This window comes from Lepidochelys kempii, chromosome 8, assembly GCF_965140285.1.
Source record: "Lepidochelys kempii isolate rLepKem1 chromosome 8, rLepKem1.hap1, whole genome shotgun sequence".
Lineage (NCBI taxonomy): Eukaryota > Metazoa > Chordata > Testudines > Cheloniidae > Lepidochelys > Lepidochelys kempii.
The window spans coordinates 86,766,090-86,785,498 of record NC_136387.1 but is presented as its reverse complement, the minus strand read 5'-3'; the positions used below and the strand labels follow the sequence as shown (position 1 = coordinate 86,785,498).

Below are 19,409 nucleotides of genomic sequence, written 5' to 3'. Positions count from 1 at the left end.
CAAATTTGATTGGGGTGTTGGTAATATTTCCTGGTTGCCACAACTTCATCTTTCCATGCGTGAGTATGGAAGGGCCTCCTACTTGTGTTTTCAACTGAATGAATAACTTTAGGAGACTGCGAGAAGAGGATTGTAAGAATGCCCTTTAATATATATGTAGATATCTTTGATCTGCCATATTTTGCTGACTATCCATGTTTTTTTAGGCTGCTGCTATTACCGGAAGTTCAGAGACTAATTCTAAGTATTCTTGGGCCACCAAGGAAGGCGGGTGCCCAATGAGAGAGAAGCTTTTGCCAAAAGTGTGAGTTTCCATGGAAAGCAGATGCTTTATGTGAAAACATTTTAGTAAAAAACCCAATTTTACTTCAAACTGTTTCAATGCAAAATTTTCAAGCAACACGACTGCTGTGCAATTTATGCCACCATTTAACACTGAGCTTCAGAAAGTCAAACTGAGAGGAAGTTGTGAGTGGAAACTTCACTCAAAACTCTCTGTGCCTTCCCATAAAAATTTAGCACATGGATGCCAATCTCACTTAATAAAATAAACCAAAATGACCAAAGAAGGCATTTCTGATTGTTGTTGCTGCTTACAAGTGAATATACCCCATTCCTTGATGTGTAATGTCCAAATTCTGATCTGAGCTCCATCAGTGTACAAAATAACTCCATCCACTTAAATTGAATTATTTGGATTTACATTAGAGTAATTGAGATCACATTATGGCCCTAACCTGAGACCCACTTTGTACATAGATGCTCATGAAACACCAGTGTAAATTCAGAGTAATATTATTATTTTAATGGTTTTACTTTACATTGACACAGGTGGAACTAAAAGTAGTATTTAGCCCATTGATGGGCCCATATCAGGATCTCAAATTCAAATCACCACGAGGGCTACATGAGGACTAGTACATTGGCCCGAGGGCTGCATCACTGAAACCTTTTCCTACAACAATACAAAAGTATAGTCAAAAATGAAAAGTAATATAGTATCCTATTAAAAGTCAATGTATTAACTTTTTAAAAACTGTAATGTGAAGAGGGGTTTTAATAAAATATAAACATCTGTAACTATTCCTTATGTGGTCAGTAACACTGATGATGATCTACACTAACAGTCTATCAACATAGCTGTAATGGCAGGAACTTTTGAAAGTAACTATTCATACAAAATATGTGGCCACTTTTAACAAACATTCTTCCCAACTACTCACAGCAAAGAATCACACATGCTGAACTTCATACCTCAGACTGCTCATCGAGTCCATGAGGTCTCACCCGTGCCTCACCTCTTCCCACCCCTTCCCCAAAGTCCCCACCCCAACTCCGCCCCCCTCCCTGCCCCTATTTCAACCCCTTCCCCAAATCCCTGCTCCTCCCAAGAGTGTGCCTCATCCCCGCTCCTCTCCCCTCCCTCCTGGAAAGTCCTAAGCACCACCAAACAGCTGTTTGGTGGCGGGAAGTGCTGGGAGGTAGGCGGAGGAGCGGGGATGTGGTGCGCTTGGGGAGAGGGGAGCTTGGCTGCCAGTGGAGTCGGCACCTATGGCAGGTCACAAGAAATAACTCCGCGGGCTGGCCGAGTGTTTGAGACCCCTGGGCTATATCATATACTTTTACATTTCTGTTAAGGTAAGACAGGGCCCAGTGAGGCTCCCTCTCCCATCAATTTAATGTTAAGACTGATACAAGGCTGGCCTTAGGGCGTGAATGAGCTTGGAGACCACTCACACATTAAGGGTTACAGCTGCAGTTAGTGTTACTTACTTATCCCCGGCTGCTTTGAGTGTGCAAAGGAAGTGACAAATCCTGCCTTGTTTAGAGGTCTGTTTGACCAAGGTCTGGCACTGCAGAGACAATTCAGCACTAACTTTATAAATGTTTAACAGAACATGGGTAATATATTTATGAGGGAAGTGAGGAAAGAAAATAAACGACTGCACCAAACCTTCCATTCCCCCTCAGCACAATAAGAACTAGATGACTCACTTTCATTTCCTCAGCCTCTTTCACTCTCCCTGTCTCTCTCTTGCAGTGCTTGGCAGGCCCATTTCACCTCTGGGCTTTGTAGGTCCCTTCCTCCACCCTTAGATTCTGTTCTACCTCTTGTCTGCTCTTTCCGGGCTTGAAAGAATAGCCAAGAACCAGCAGAAGGGGAGAGGGGCACAGGAGGATGGCAGCTTGGGAGTATTTCCAGCAGGGAGAAATTAAGATTTGTGAGAACTCACTCCAGGCAAGAGTCCTAGCCCCTAGCAGAACTCTCCCTGCACTCTCCACAGTACCCAGAGTGTTGCTGCTGCCTGGAAGAAAGCCAGTCCCCACATGACACCCAACTGGAGATTAGGAGTCAAATTACCCTAATGGCATATGCAAAACACACAGCAATTGGGGACATCAGGAGAGTGACCATTCACGAGGGTTAGAGACTGCCTGCTAAAGCTCCAGTCACAACAATAAGGAATACCTGCAGATTTCACTCCTTATCTAGGTTACTAAGCAATTAAAACTTTGTTTGCTGTGTTTAATTTCAAAATAAATAATTGAAAATCCAGAGTTAATAACCACTGCAATGACCATCACATGCATAAGATCTGATTATTTTGTCCTTCAAATATGTGCTCTTTGCCTTTATCCATGATTGGCCCATGCTATCCAAGCCTCTATCATGTAAATAAGCCTGTGGGAGTTTTTGATTCTAAGGGCTACCAGAAAGAACAGTTCTTTCCTTTTCATCACACTAGGTATGTGAAGTATTTAGGCTGTGACAGATTTGGAGTCTGAAGTGTATTTTAAATTTCTGGAAGCTTAGAGTATTATATATTGCATATCTTGGCAGGACTTTTATGAGAACAGAGCCTGGCTTGCTACCAGTGTGAAAAACCTTACAGATTTTTAAACAACTCTTTAGTTCACTGTTTTCCATCATCAGTATTGCACATGGTTCGTGCTGACACAATACTTTGCTTTTATAAAAGTGAAATATTGAAAATGGTTTCTTGGTCTACAGGGTATGAATCTCACTTTGGGTGTGAGATCCCAGGTTCAGATTCCCAACAAGCCTCCAAAAAGGCTGGGGGTGATATGCTAACCTTCACATTGTGGTTAGTGTAAACTGACCAAGAATAAATTTAGGCTTGAAATTAGAAGAAACTTTCTAACGATCAGAAGACTGAGGTTCTGGAACAAGCTTCCACGAGGAGTAGTGGGGGCAAACAATCTAACTATTTTAAAGATGGAGCTTGATAAATTTATGAATGGGATCATATGACGTGGTTGCCTGTGACAGGAAGGGATTGACTTGGGAGCAGAAGGTCTATGTTCCTGTAGCTTGACTAAAACAACCTTCAGTATCAGTGTTTAAAACTGGCTGAATCTCACCAGACAATAGTTCTGGACACTGGAATATCTTCAGAAACGTCCCAATATAATTTGTCCTCTCCTCCCCCAACTTAAATCCTAGACAATGACCTTCCTTCCCAAATGAGGAACATCCCTTCCAGTAGAAATTAAAGTCCAGGTGATGTCTGATGTCACTGAGTTTGTGAAGACTGACATCTTAGCAAAGGTCCACAGTGGAGTGGAAGGGTCTCAGGCTCTGGTGCTGCAGGATATGGCAAAAGGGAATTGGAGTAATGATCCCTTCAAAAATGATCCCTTCTCAGAATGTAGTCACATGCCCACCGATTCTACATATGTTGATAAGACAACTACAGCCTATTTCTTCCCTCTCTCACAGTTGATCAGTGCAACCCTAATGACTTGTGAGAGAAAAGTGGGCCTAAAGACTTTTCAAAGTTTGGTTCCATGAAGAAGTTTGCATTAAAAGATTTACTGATTTTTATAAAGCTGTTTTCCTGTCATTCCTTACATACAGTGCCTTTTTCACAGATTTCAGGACTTTCCAGCTACATTATAGTTTAGAGCTAGTCAGAAAATAGCATTTTTAATTCCCATGGTAAAATTCTGACTTTTTGGCAACCCCCAAAAAAATTCAGCTGAAAACTGAACATTTTGATTGAGAAATACTGGTACCTCAAGAGAGTTGTAGTTTGGATGCCTTATGCCTCCTTGGACAAACTACATGTGGGTTTTTATACTGTGCTCATCACTGTAGTATCTGAGTGCTTTTCAGTGGTGCGTTAAGCAAAGAAATAGGGGGTCGCATCTGTGGTTACTAGGAACGGTTTGTCAAAGTCTGGGGCCCTTAGTACAGTGTCAGACATGAGTGTCGCTTTAAGCTTGTTAAAGGCCTTCTGACACTTGTCGGTCCACTGAACAGCATTTGGCTGTTTCTGTTTGGTTAGGTCTGTCAGTGGGGCGGCGATTTGGCTGTATTGCGGTACAAATCGTCTGTAATAACCGGCCAAGCCTAAGAAGGATTGAACCAGTTTCTTTGACTTTGGGACAGGCCACTTTTGGATAGCATCCACTTTGGCCTGTAGGGGGCTGATAGTTCCTTGACCCACTTGGTGTCCAAGGTAAGTCACTCTGTTTAGGCCTATTTGACACTTCTTAGACTTAACAGTTAGTCCTGCCTCCCTTATGCGCTCAAGGACTTTTTGTAGATGTTCCAGGTGGTCTGCATTATGGCCACATTGTCAAGGTAGGCGACTGCATATTCTCCTAATCCCGCTAGGAGACCATCTACAAGTCTTTGGAAGGTGGCGGGTGCATTTCGCAGCCCAAAAGGGAGTACATTAAATTCATACAGCCCGAGATGTGTGGTGAAGGCTGACCTTTCCTTGGCAGATTCATCTAGCGGTACCTGCCAGTACCCCTTGGTTAAGTCCAAGGTAGAGAGGAACTGGGCCCGTTCCAGTTTCTCTAATAGTTCATCTGTGCGTGGCATTGGATAGTTGTCTGGGCGAGTCACAGCATTTAGCTTACAGTAGTCCATGCAAAAACGTATTTCCCCATCTGGTTTGGGAACTAAAACCACTGGAGATGCCCATGCACTTCCAGAGGGGCGGATTACACCCATCTGTAACATATCCTGGATCTCCCGTTCTATAGCAGTTTTAGCTTGAGGAGATACCCGGTAAGGTTGGACCCTAATTGGGCGAGCATTACCTGTGTCAATGGAGTGGTATGCCCGTTCAGTCAGTCCTGGGGTGGCTGAGAACGTTGGTGTGTACCTAGTGCACAGCTCCTTGATCTGCTGTCACTGCATACGCCCAAGGGTCATGGAGAGGTTCACCTCTTCCACACCACCAGCACTTTTCCCTTCGTAGTAGACACCTTCAGGCCACTCAGCGTCGTCTCCTCCCTGGGCTGTAAACTGACAAACCTTTAATTCTCTGGAATAAAAGGGCTTTAGAGAATTAATATGGTACACCTTAGGCTTTCAGTTGGAGGTGGGGAATGCTATGAGATAATTAACAGCTCCCAGGCGCTCCTGGACCGTGAATGGCCCTTCCCACGATGCTTCCATTTTATGGGCCTGGAGCGCCTTTAAGACCATGACCTGGTCTCCTACTTTGAAGGAACGCTCTCTGGCATGTTTATCATACCAGGCTTTTTGCTCTTTTTGAGCATCCTGTAAGTTTTCTCTAGCAAGGGCTAAAGAGTTTCGGAGGGTGTTTTGTAGGTTGGTTACAAAGTCCAGAATGTTAGTTCCTGGAGAAGGTGTAAATCCCTCCCATTGCTGCTTCACCAACTGCAATGGCCCCTTAACCTCACGGCCATATACAAGTTGTCATAAATATAAAGGGAAGGGTAAACCCCTTTGAAATCCCTCTTGGCCAGAGGAAAACTCCTCTCACCTGTAAAGGGTTAAGAAGCTAAAGGTAACCTTGCTGGCACCTGACCAAAATGACCAATGAGGAGACAAGATCCTTTCAAAAGCTGGGAGGAGGGAGAGAAACAAAGGGTCTGTGTGTCTGTCTTATACTGGTTTTTGCCGGGGATAGACCAGGAATGGAGTCTTAGAACTTTTAGTAAGTAATCTAGTTAGGTATGTGTTAGATTATGATTTCTTTAAATGGCTGAGAAAAGAATTGTGCTGAATAGAATAACTATTTCTGTCTGTGGATCTTTTTTGTAACTGAAGGTTTTGCCTAGAGGGGTTCTCTATGTTTTTGAATCTAATTACCCTGTAAGATATCTACCATCCTGTTTTTACAGGGGGGATTTCTTTATTTCTATTTACTTCTATTTTTATTAAAAGTCTTCTTGTAAGAAAACTGAATGCTTTTTTCATTGTTCTCAGATCCAAGGGTTTGGGTCTGTGGTCACCTATGCAAATTGGTGAGGCTTTTTATCCAACATTTCCCCGGAAAGGGGGGGTGCAAGTGTTGGGAGGATTGTTCATTGTTCTTAAGATCCAAGGGTCTGGGTCTGTATTCACCTAGGCAAATTGGTGAGGCTTTTTACCAAACCTTGTCCAGGAAGTGGCGTGCAAGGTTTTGGGAAGTATTTGGGGGGAAAGACGTTTCCAAACAGCTCTTCCCCAGTAACCAGTATTAGTTTGGTGGTGGTAGCGGCTAATCCAAGGACAAAGGGTGGAATATTTTGTACCTTGGGGAAGTTTTGACCTAAGCTAGTAAAGATAAGCTTAGGAGGTTTTCATGCAGGTCCCCACATCTGTACCCTAGCGTTCAGAGTGGGGGAGGAACCTTGACAGTTATATTAAGTTTAGAGCTAAATAGACTGAGCTATATAAAGCAACACAATAGTGCAGATCAGCAGTAAACTTTCTTTGTTTCCTACAAAGAGATTTTGTACAGTACTTAGCACTGAGCTTAGCTGTGGCCAGTAGGCACTGTGATATACATATAATAAAGAGATCTATTAAAAGTGGTTGCTGCCATCCCAAAACTTTTATGGTAGTATAAGTGCAAAGTAATGCAGAACATCTCAGGTGGTTGGTAATATGAGACAGAGCTTTTCCCTTCTATGAAGGGTAACTAGAGTTTCAAAGAGCAAAACCAGGACACCTGTTACAGACATAGGGGAAAGGAGGTCTGGAGAAAGATTTAGTGTCTGTGGCTTTAGAAGGGGGACAGGCACACCACCATAGAAGAGCAAATTACTATTATTTATTACACAATTGACACCCTTCTTGGCATTCTTGCTGAGTGAGCAAGGACAAACATTCAGTTGATATGGAATAATCTCCTACCCCTAGAGATGCTCACCCCCAAGTCTGGGCTGAGACACGGTGATGAGAGAGATGCAATATGAAGCTGTAGCATTGCTACCCATGCTGTAGAGGTTCTGTGGATAAAGGACTATGTTTTCCAGTGCCATTAATTTTGAGGAAGAACAAATCTTTTTTCTGAGGGAGGGAAAAAGAATAGAAAAAAAAGGGGATAAATGACAAGCCAACCATATAACTGACCTACACTTCTCAATTTTTTTATTGCTAAAAATGAGAGGGTCCCGGTTCTTTCTCACTTTCTCGCTGTAACTTTGTTGGTTTCATTGGAGTTACTCCTGACTTACACTGGTGTAAGTGAAAGGACAGTCAGGCTCTGTGATTATGAAATATTAGACATTTTAGGTAGTTTTAACTCACTGATTTTTGTCTTGGGTTTTATTTTAGCTTCCAACAATGAATGAGTGCTCATATTACAGATGATTAGAGACCTACATCTAATGCTGTTTCTCTTTATCTCATTTTCAAGCAGACCTCTTTTCTGGAAGGCTTCACTACTGTTAGCATCAGTCTGTGTATAGACCTTCTTGTTAATATACTGAACAATAAATGAAAGGTAAGATTCCTCTTAGAAGTAGGGGTATGGAAAATACAGTAATGATTCAATCTAAAACAGCGTGAGCGATTGTTAAAGTAGCTGTTGAAATGCTAAAAATGTTTCTAATTTAATGTAAAGGTCTTTTTGCATTGATGGGAAAACATACAACTTTGAATTACACTAACTCAACTTCAGTTTAGTCAAATGTGGCTTTTTAAGGACACAGTACAATAGTATAACCCAACATCTTTAGGACTGTATTGCCTTTAATGTACTTTCATATTCTTTCTTCAGATGTCCAAGTGCTAACAGACTGAGAAAAAGCATGATATCAGATGCAGACAGATCCAAAGGACTGGGAACAATATTTGATGAAAATAACATTCATATACCTGTGACTTGTGGTTTTATACTTTTTAGTAAGGCTGAAATGTGATAGTACTGAAGTTATATATCTAAAAAAAATACCGTAATCACATTAAATCATTTTATGTGCATTTAATTAAGAAGGCACACATTGAAGAAAACCTTAATATAATTCAGAGCTTGTAAATTTAAGATCCAAACATTTGTATTAATAAATTTGCAACTGTTATTTCATCTTTTTGTTGCATTGCACTGAAAATATAAATTAAGATATTGACATCATGAATGCAGTACCTAATTTATTAATATGTTAATGTCATATATATATATATATATATATATATATATATATATATATATATATATATATATATATATAAAAGTTTGTGTGTGTGTATATATGTAATCTCATAAATGCATAGAATACAATCAAGTGGAATGAAGAGAAAGGAATATATAATGCATTTTGTCATAGAACTAATTTTAGAACTCATTTTCAGTTCCCTTCTTGAGATTTTTCAACTTTCGTTTTCTAAACCAAGATTAAATATGTTATGATTTAAATCCCTCAAGGGTGTGATTTACTTTTTTAATAATCCAAGCTTCTCTCAATTTACATGTTTCTTGATCTGCAATAAAATCACTGAGGTATCTTCATCAGAAAATTAATAATTTATCACCAGAAATATCAACACCATTTAAATCTACAAAGAGAGGATCCAGGAGCCTTTGTGACTTGGGGAGGACTGGGTATTTTATACACAGAACACATCCTTGGGTGATGATGATATTAACTAGTGTCACTAAGTGGAAAGGACCATTCTGCCAAAATAACAGAAGACTTGGATCAAAAGCCATAAAAATGCCATGAAAAATAAACACAAGGTGGATGAATAGCCTGGTGATTATTATTCACAAACAGTGCAGTATGGCCAGGAGAAGTACACTTGGGGCGAAGGAGAGTTCAAGCTAAGCAGGTCCTTGAAACAAATAACTTGTATATAAAACCAACATATCACTTAGACATGAAATTTTACCGTCTATTGGAAACATAAGGTCCTTTCCGAGAAATGACTTTGAATAAAGATGATCTTTCATGCCTCCACTCTGTCTGCAGCAGGGTTATGTATTGAGTTAATGAGAGACTATAGACCTTGTTACGGTATGAAGTTAACCTGAAACTGCTTGGCTCATCACTGCTGCATATACACTTTCTTCAAGACTGTTGTGTTGTGTCTCATATTGATACACAGCAGAGCTTTGTAGAGTCTTCAGATAATTTTAATAAGTATGTAAAAGAGCCATCAGATAAAATCCAAACAGTGGTGATTTGGGGGAAAGCAGGACTAAAGGGGGATTATTTCAATTACATCCTCCATTGTAAGGGCTCAGTTCTGACTCTCACAAGAAGTTGCTGGGTTATGGAGAGGACAAGGTGCACCAGCCAAACATCTTTGGAAGGTGTCAAGGAAAAGAATTTGGAAAGAGGCTCCCATGGCTGCACATGTAGAACAGATGTTGCCAGTGCCCTTTGCAGCACAACCAACCTGGTGTGCAAGAGGGAAGGAAGCCATGGACTCATAATCAAGCTAGTTTGAAAATAATTTTTGTCCTGAAAAAAGTTTTGATGAAAATGAAGATTTTTGTTTGTTGTTTTTGTCCATTTTTTTTTTAGGTTTTTGTCAAAAAGAAGAAAAGAATTTGGTTTTGTTGCTAAAAATATAATATTTACAGTTGCCTGTTTTTCAGTGAAAATGTGTATATTTTCACAAAAATGGATATTTTCTCAGACTTCCATTTTTGTCCAAATGCTGTTTTTGGTCCCTCCCTTTGTCCCGTCCCCGCCCACAAAAAAGGTTTTTCTAAAAAGTTCTCATGTTCCTGCTTATGCAGTTCCTCTCTAAATTAAACAGTCCTGTTCTTTTCAGTCTCTCCTCATGTGCAGTATCACTATTCTGTTAATCCTTTGCATGCCCATCTGTGGACCCATCTGTTTCTATGATCTTGTGAAGGTGGGGTGACTAGAACTGAATGACTAGTGACTAACCGTGGGCACTCAGGAAAAGACTAGAACCCAGGAAAATGTATGAATAGTTCGTATTATTCCTTCCAACATGTATTATCTTGGTTTTATTGACAAATCATTTCAGCTGCCACAGTGTTGACTATTCATCTGGCTTTACTGTGTCCTTCTGATGTCCTTCACATTCTAATGCTGACTAACAAATAATCTTGTGTCATTTGCAAGCATGGTGTCTCATATCCTCAGAACTATGTAACTTTTTTATCTCTTTTGTATAAACCCTTCTCTAGTCTGGATCTGGAGAAAATTCTTCTTAAACCTGCAGCAACTGTTTTGAAGCTTTAAATAACCTTTCTTTACTGCATTGCAGTCATGAGTTTAGTCAATACTCAGTAATCCCACATCCTGACTCCTGCTGATTCTCTACATTTCCTTTGAAAAGCATATATAACCCCTGCAAGGGCACAATGGCATTAATTACATGAGTTTATCATTTTTTATTATTTAATCCATTGCTGGATAATTATAAAATATTCAATTCCATTTTATTAGTCTGTTCCCCACATGAGGCCATATTGGGCCACTGATCATTATTCATTACTCCAAGGGAGAGAAACTGATGACACAATATGACCCATATTACTTATGACACCGATAACCACACAAGTTCTAAGAGAAAAGGAGGATTAGTGGCACCTTATAGACTAACCAATTTATTTGAGCATAAGCTTTCGTGAGCTACAGCTCACTTCATCAGATGCATGGGATGAAGTGAGCTATAGCTCACGAAAGCTTATGCTCAAATAAATTGATGAGTCTCTAAGGTGCCACCAGTCCTCCTTTTCTTTTTGCGAATACAGACTAACATGGCTGCTACTCTGAAAAAAGTTCTAAGAGGTGATTGAACTCCATGATTTTCTCATTCATATTTTCTGAGTCCAACTAAACAAAAAAATCCAACCAAAACCTGTCCCAGTAACAAAGGGATAATATGCATATTTTATTGTGTAAGCAGATCTATTGTATATTAGAGGCCAGTATGATCCAATTCATTTAGAAAATTGGCTGTCTGACATGCCATTAGAAATGCTACTGCTATTTTTCAAAGTGCATTATGTTTGTCATTAGGCTTATTCACAAGAGAGGGAAACAAATTACATTATAAAATGAAGCATTACTGAATATAATTATTGTTCTGTCTCAGGATGGCTCAATAGAGGTACAATATTTCATGCATTTATAATCATCATAATACAGAAGGACATCACGATTTTGGCCATTGGCATACTACTGCATGCATTTCTTTTGCCTTAATTACCTGAGGGCTTGATTCTAATTTACACTTTATATTACAGTTACCCCACTTTAAAGTCTCATCTATCTACACTGCTAGAACAATGTAAAGGGGCCTCAGGGTAAAAGAGACTCAAGCCCTCTCTCTTTAAAAATCAAACTCAGAAAATAATAATATATACATTGTGTGTGTGTGCACACAACATGGAGGAGTCACCAAATGATGCCGTTACACATAGTCTGACAAGCTGTTTTCCTTAATATGTGAACAAGTTTTAGTTTTGAAACAAATCATGTATTGTTGTTTTTTCTATTGAGGTTTCTTTGGGGGAGCTGTGATCAGCAGCAAGAGAGTTTGATCTGCCTTAATCTTTCTGACTAGAATCAATTCTTGAAGTCCAGTTGCACCCTCAGAACCAACTACTGGTGTTTGGACTGAGATCCCTGAATGAAGGGATTGTCTTCGCGCCATTTGTGAGCACCTCTGTTCTAGGATTGGTGTCCATAAAATAAGTTACACAAATAATATTCTCAGGCTCTCTCACTGATTTCTCTTCTAACAGCAAACCTACCTGCAAGTACCTGACAACTGCTATTTGTTGGCAGAGGGGTGACAATATTAAAGGAACACTACTGGCAGTTCCATATTTTAAAGTTGTGATGAATTTTGCATGTAAGGCAGGAATTCAATGACTATATTGGAAGTACATATGTAAGTACTTCCTCTGAGCAATTTACTGAAATTTACAAGTAAATCTGTTTATTAATTTAAGTTATAATTAAGGTAAAAATAGATGGTTTAAGAAATGTAGTACCTGGTGTCAGACTATTTGTTGTCCTGAATGATCTCATGAACAAAATAACACAAAGACTTTCAAACTTCCCATATAGTAACTAATTGAAAACCTATCTGTATGCTACATGTTTTGTGTATTTTTAAGAACGAATGTTTCATTTTTTGACATTTGATTAGTAATTCTTTTCAATAGCGAATATTATATAAAATCTGTCATCTTTCAAAATTGATGCATTCTCCCATTGTTTTGAAAGGGACTGAAGCCACAACAGCTTTCAGCAAAGGTGCCCTCTTTCAAAATGGCTGCTACAGCCAATTGTAAAATAGGAGTGAAGCCAAACTGTTAGCTCCCTGTGTTGTTAGGATCTACTATCAACTCAGCTAGGGGGAGTTTGACTTAATTCCTAGAGTGCTGATGACTTTGGCCCTAAAAATTAAAATAACACAATAGTCTAAAGTTTGCTACTACGTATCTTCAAATCATAAATATCATATAGTGATGTTCTCTTTAAGTTTCCTGTCAAGTGTTCATCTATGAAATTTTTAATATGTAGAAAAACAAGGAAACTCCCAGATAAAAACTACATAAATCTGCCATTAATGTTGAGAGTAACTGAAGAGTAAAAATATTATACGGAGGTTCAGAAGGGTAGCCATGTTAGTCTGGATCTTGAAAAGTGGCAAAGAGTCCTGTGGCACCTTATAGACTAACAGACATATTGGAGCATAAGCTTTCATGGGTGAACGCCCACTTCGTCGGATGCATGTAGTGGAAATTTCCAGAGGCAGGTATAAATATGCAAGCAAGAATCAGGCTAGGGACGATGAGGTTAGCTCAATCAGGGAGGATGAGGCCCTCTTCTAGCAGTTGAGGTGTGAAAACCAAGGAAGGAGAAACTGCTTTTCATCCTCCCTGATTGAACTAACCTATGCTAACTAACTAAGCTATGCTCCAATACGTCTGTTAGTCTATAAGGTGCCACAGGACTCTTTGCTGCTTATAGGGAGGTTGTAATTATCCCTAAACAAGCATTACTATCAGGAAATTCAGAGCTAAGGTTAAGCTTAAAAGAAATTCAAACATGTTTAGTTATGGAAATGCAATTAGGGCACACAAACCACCTTAACTCACACTGTAGTGATGCCAGGAAGAAAAAAAACAACTGAAAAAAACCCCTTAATGTGTCTTTAAAAATCCATTTAATTTATAACTGCAAACACCATTATGTACTTATCAAAATTTTACGTTTATTGCATGTTGTCATTACAAGCAGGATTGTTAAGGTTGTTCATTTGGGTGTTTTTACTGTTCATTTCCATTCTTTAACATGTTTGGATTTCTTTTAGTGAAGTAAGCCTCACAACACCCCTATAAGGCAGGTATCTCCATTTTTACAAATAGAGAAACTGAGGCACAGAGCTGTTAAGTAGAGCTCAGTGGAAAACTGTTTTCCTGTCCTGCAAAAATTTGAGATTTTGAAATTATCCCTGTTCTGCATTGGACTGAAATGGAGAACTGTCAACATTTTTCATGAAAAATGAGAGCCCGCACAAGACAGAGCAGCCACATGATTAGGGCACTCTTGTGGGAAGTGGGAGATCCAGGTTCAAGTCCTTGGGTCTGCTATATCCCAGGTAAGTGCCCAACCACCAGGATATAGAATCTTTCTCCCCATCCTAATGAGTATTTAATTATACATAGAAAGGAGAGAAATTGAGAGAGCCCTACCCCAGAATAATCAGATGGCTAGGGCACTTTGCTGGGATGTAGGAGGCACAGGTTCAGGTACCTAATTCAACTCGGGCAGAGCAGAGATTTGAACCTGGGTTTCTCACTTCTCCAATGAGTGCCCTAGCAGTGACTGGGCTAGTGACTTTCTGGGTTCTTTTTTTTCATGAAAAGTGTTGAAAGGGTTCAGTTTCATCCCAGTGTGGAACGGGACTATTCTCTATTCTGGGGTGAGGGTCTCTTTCTTTCACTCTCTGACCAGAAATGCCATTCTGGACTTGAAAAAACCCTTTCCCATAGGAAGTTTTGCGAAATTCATATGTTCTCATTCCAACAACAAAACTTCATCCAAAAATTTGCAAGCACCTGTACTGTTAAGTGATGTACGGCTCCAAAAGCACTGAGTACAAGGTCACATAGGAAGTCTGTGGAAGGGTTAAGAATAGAGTTTGGCTCTCCTATCTACTTGTCCGTGCGAACATCCTTTCTCACCTACCTGTGTGTGTATATACAGTGAATTGAAAAAGAGACTGCTGCTTGAGATGGATATAATGTACCCATTGTCAAACAGTCCCCAGTAATACCCGTTACTTGCTGAGTGCTCCCTGTAAGGTGACGAGCAACAGATTTCAGAGGGGCAGCCGTGTTAGTTTGTATCCGCAAAAAGAACGAGGAGTCCTTTTGGCACCTTAGAGTCTCTAAGTCTCTAAGATGCCACAAGTACTCTTCGTTCTTTCAGCAACAGAGAGCATCATGTGGGATCATTCTGCCCTTAATAAGGGAACAGAGCAGCACATCACCTTTTGCTGTAAAAACTAAAAGTACATTAATATTTTTCCCTGCATCCGCTGCTGAATATTCTGTAAATTAAGACGAGCAAAAGACAATGAAGTTTTAAGGAAAGGTAGTTGGGGAAACAGCCAAAATGAGAGACTCAGGAAAAGCATAGAGTACTGATTCCAGTCAGCTTATCTCTAACATCTTACAGTTATTGGCATGGTTCTCTACATAGTAATTTAGTGCAGTGTTGAGTCCATTTAGTATATTAGTTCAATATTTCATTGACTTCTCTCCATCCCTGCTTCCCTTACATTGATAATAACATTCCTTTCCGCACTATGCAATAAATGAATGAATGCACTTAAATAAAGTGAGAGAAGTACATTTTGTAAGGATAATACTTGCTTTATTGCCATGCTTGAAATGAGGTATTTAAAACATTTCATCATCTTATTCCTTGTCTTCAGCAATGGTTCCTTGCTTCCTAGAATCTTGATTTATATGCATGTTTATTTAATGAACATACGCAACAAAACAGTCTATTTTGGAGATTTTTTTTCTTTGGTCTTGTTAGTGGTTTTGCCTTGGTAAATGTGCCAGTCTCATTCTTTAAGCAGTAAAAAGAATTTCTTATAGTACTGACTTGATGGTCTCAATTCAATAGTTTAATATAGAACTGAGCAAATAACTAATTTTTTTTTTTTTTGGTTTTTGGTTTGGTGGCTGAACTGAAATAAATTTAGTTTTGGATTGAACTGAAATTGAAACTTTTGGGTATTTCTTGCTGAAACGAAAAACAGAAAGAAATTTAAGCTAAACCAAACGTTTTGTTCGACCTGAAACACTTTTTCTTTTGTTTCGTTACATTTTTTTTTTTACCCTTAACATATGTAGTTAAATTTCTAAATGAAATGTTCCTTTATTAATGAAAAGGAGAAAATGTCAAAATAAATAAATTATTTTGATTCATTTTTTTTATTTGGCCAAAACTATTCAAACTCACCTCCATTAATTTGGGTTGAATAGCTTCATGCAGAAATATATTTTTCCCGTGAATCAATGCTTGGCGAAAAAATTAAAAAAACGCCCTGTCAAGGTTCCTCCCCCACTCTGAACTCTAGGGTACAGATGTGGGGACCTGCATGAAAAACCTCCTAAGCTTATCTTTACCAGCTTAGGTCAAAACTTCCCCAAGGTACAAAATATTACACCCGTTATCCTTGGACTGGCCGCTACCACCACCAAACTAATATTGGTTACTGGGGAAGAGCTGTTTGGACACGTCCTTCCCCCCAAAATATTTCCCAAAACCTTGCACCCCACTTCCTGGACAAGGTTTGGTAAAAAGCCTCACCAATTTGCCTAGGTGACTACAGACCCAGACCCTTGGATCTTAAGAACAATGAACAATCCTCCCAACACTTGCACCCCCCCTTTCCTGGGAAATGTTGGATAAAAAGCCTCACCAATTTGCATAGGTGACCACAGACCCAAACCCTTGGATCTGAGAACAATGAAAAAGCATTCAGTGTTTTACAAGAAGACTTTTAATAAAAAATAGAAGTAAATAGAAATAAAGAAATCCCCCCTGTAAAATCAGGATGGTAGATATCTTACAGGGTAATTAGATTCAAAAACATAGAGAACCCCTCTAGGCAAAACCTTAAGTTACAAAAAAGATCCACAGACAGAAATAGTTATTCTATTCAGCACAATTCTTTTCTCAGCCATTTAAAGAAATCATAATCTAACACATACCTAGCTAGATTACTTACTAAAAGTTCTAAGGCTCCATTCCTGGTCTATCCCTGGCAGAAACCAGCATACAGACAGACACAGACCCTTTGTTTCTCTCCCTCCTCCCAGCTTTTGAAAGTATCTTGTCTCCTCATTGGTCATTTTGGTCAGGTGCCAGCGAGGTTACCTTTAGCTTCTTAACCCTTTACAGGTGAGAGGAGCTTTCCCCTGGCCAGGAGGGATTTCAAAGAGGTTTACCCTTCCCTTTATATTTATGACACACCCCGCTGTAGTTTCATGGTTTGCTCCATCCTATGTACATTGCTCTTTGACCATATTAGATTAGCCTCAAGGCTTTTTTGTGTATGAGAAGTTCTATAGTTTACATTGTTAATTAAATCAATTGAAACCTCTTCGCCCACCCTCACCCCAGTGGGCACTGTGGGTGTTAGAAGCAACAGGAGGGACAGGATTTCAGAAATCCCTGTAAAGGGTAAGCAGCATGGGTTTCATCTCCACAGGAGGTGTCTGCACCACTGCACACAGAGTCTTTTTGGCTATGGGGAGAGAGTGGGACTGGAGGGTCAGCTGCTACACCAATTCTCCCTGCAGAGCATGCATACCTGGATTAGGAGAGCTTACTTCTTCCCTTAGGCTGAAATAGTGACTTCAGGATATATTTGTTGTTGCTCTGGGGCCTAGGATTCCTCCCTCTTGGACCACTCCTGCCCAGTTACTGGCACCAGGTGCTGAGTACTGGATTTGGTGACTGTTCGGAGTTGTGAAATACTCTGCATTTCTGCAGCATAGATGGTCATTCTGGTATGACTGTGGATTTAATACCATTGGTCCCATCCTTCACTATTTTAAATCACCCATTGCTCCATTGACTCTGAAGAAACTATGTCAGTGTACACCTGCTGAAGATCCAGCCCCATCCATGTATCTAATACCATGTCTGAAGGAAAACTTTATCCCAACTACTTTCCCCTCTTCCATTAGTTGTATAGGTTTGGTTCTTTAAGGTGGAACAGCTGCAGAATTTCATGAATGAAGGTTTGTTTTTCTTATATTGATACAGTTATATTAAAAAAGCTAGAATAAATAAAGTAATACCAGGCTGGAACATCCGCTGGACATCCTAAATTGTCAGACTATCTGCTGATTTAAAATTGATTTTGCCCAGATACCAAATGGAATGATTGGCTCACTATCTTGAGTGTTTCTATTTTTACCCCACTGTAAATGCGGTGGTGGACAGCTTAAAGCTGCTGTTACCCTGTACTATGAATAAAAGAGAGGAGCTAAGAGTTATTTTGTATCTTCATTGGTGATTAAATAGATTTGTGATTCATGGTGACTGTTTGTGTTCTCTCTGCTGTAGCAAGAGAGTAGAATTTGATTTTATAGTCTTCAGCTTTCAGTTGAATGCCTTTGTTTAGGCAAATGTTTTTCAGGTATGCAGTGCATAGTTCATCAGTGTGTCAGATAACACTGGGGGAGGGATAGCTCAATGGTTTGAGTATTGGCCTGCTAAACAGAGGGTTGTGAGTTCAGTCCTTGAGGGGGCCATTTAGGGATCTGGGGCAGAAATTGGGGATTGGTCCTGCTTTGAGCAGGGGGTTGGACTAGATGACCTCCTGAGGTCCCTTCCAAGCCAGATATTCTATGATCTATTTATATTTTTAACATATTCTTGGACTTATCAAGCCCTTGGCACTTGTTAATATATTTCGCCAGTAATCTTGTGACCCCAATGATCTGACCTAAGAATGGAGAGGGGGTTTTTTTAGTTCTGAAGAAATGGGAAAACTAATTTTGTTTCAGTTTCAGTGCTGCTTTTATTTTTGAATTAAGATGGGACAAACCTGAAAATACAGAAATATAATATAATAAAGCTATCAAAAAACACTGCAACGTCCATACCGGTCCATAGTGATAGATGTTAAATAAAAATTTAAAAAGGTAAATAGATACTTGTATTAACTGTTACTGACCTTCCAATGAATAATTATTTAAAAATCAGGTATATTAGGTTTGAACCAGATAGGAAAGATTATAGCAGGAATGGTAACTGATGAAGTGGGTTCTAGCCCACGAAAGTTTATGCCCAAATAAATTTGTTCGTCTCTAAGATGCCACAAGGACTCCTCGTTATTTTTGCTGATACAGACTAACACGGCTACCACTCTGATACCTCTAAGTGATAAGAGCCCCAAATACCACAGCCTTTCCAGCTCTGTGATGGGGCATTTGCCCCACAATGGGATGTAAGGGGTTAATAGAGCCCTAGGGAGGCTGCGTGGGGGGCAGCCAATAGGAGAGGGGCTGTGAGAAGCAGCCAATCAGCAGGCCCATATAAGAAGAGCTTCAGGGTAGAGCAGGGTCAGTTACTCCTGGGAGCTCAAGAAGGGAGAACTGGGTGCCTTGCAGGTGGAGGAAAGATGGCACCCTGGACAGAGCAGTGCTGGGCAGGAACAGGGGAGTGAGAGGGAGCTCCTGGCTGGCTGGTAGGACTGGCATGCTGAGGCCCTTAAGCAAGGGTGAAGAAGGTGCTGGGGCCTTGGGGAAGTGGCCCAGAGAAATGTACTGAGGACTTGGAGGGGATGCAGCACATGGCTGCCATCTACAGGGTCCTTGGTCTGGGACCCAGAGTAGTGGGTGATCCAGGTTCCCCCTTGCCCCCTTAATTTAGAAGTCTTTCACTGGCTATGCTTTGGTACACTCAGGACACAGGGTGTGTGGGCAGGGGAGAGTCCCTAAGTGGTGGTGCTTGGACAAGCTGCATCCAGACTCCTCCCTTAATGTCAGACTCCCACTGCTCACACCAAAAGGCAACAAGACACTCCCTGCAGATGTTCATAATGTGATTGCTTCTCTTACTTATGTTTTTTTCATTGGGTGATATTGGCAGATTGTCAATATCCATCTCAAGCAATTATAGGAGGTATTTTCCTGGATCAGACTGCTGAATGCCCAGCAAGG

The 19,409-nt window shown here is 40.1% G+C and overlaps 1 long non-coding RNA gene across 1 annotated transcript; it reads left to right on the top strand.

The window, feature by feature from the left end:
- Positions 1-228: 228 nt before the first annotated feature.
- On the top strand, positions 229-8,123 carry LOC140916580 (uncharacterized). The gene is made up of 3 exons (XR_012160557.1): positions 229-304; positions 7,635-7,718; positions 7,995-8,123. It is a non-coding gene; the product is annotated as an uncharacterized LOC140916580 (long non-coding RNA).
- Positions 8,124-19,409: the final 11,286 nt, after the last annotated feature.